This window comes from Rhipicephalus sanguineus, chromosome 1 (genome assembly GCF_013339695.2).
Source record: "Rhipicephalus sanguineus isolate Rsan-2018 chromosome 1, BIME_Rsan_1.4, whole genome shotgun sequence".
In the NCBI taxonomy this organism is placed as follows: domain Eukaryota; kingdom Metazoa; phylum Arthropoda; class Arachnida; order Ixodida; family Ixodidae; genus Rhipicephalus; species Rhipicephalus sanguineus.
The window spans coordinates 53,988,839-53,989,191 of NC_051176.1; positions in this window are offsets into that span (position 1 = coordinate 53,988,839).

Below are 353 nucleotides of genomic sequence, written 5' to 3' on the forward strand. Positions count from 1 at the left end.
ACGAGCTAGGCGTGTAGCTGGTGAAAAATCTTGCGCAACATTAACCTTGGGGTGCTTGTTATCTTGGCTAGTGGTCAGTATCTTTCTTTATCTTTGAAATGGGTGAATTTTACCAGAATTGGTCTAGTTTTATTCGGCGAAAGGTACCGAGTCTGTGTGCGCGCTCAATGTCTTTTGGAGCAATAATTAATTTGAGGTGCTCGCTTGAAAACCTGATAATTTTTTCCTCGGATTTTGCCCAACTTAAGTTATTTCGCCGCGCTCTGTCTTCAGCGTCATCTGTGCGTGCAGTTAGCTGCTCAATCTGATGCGCGTTTGCCTCCGCAAGTGCATGCACACTCTTTACGTCGGAA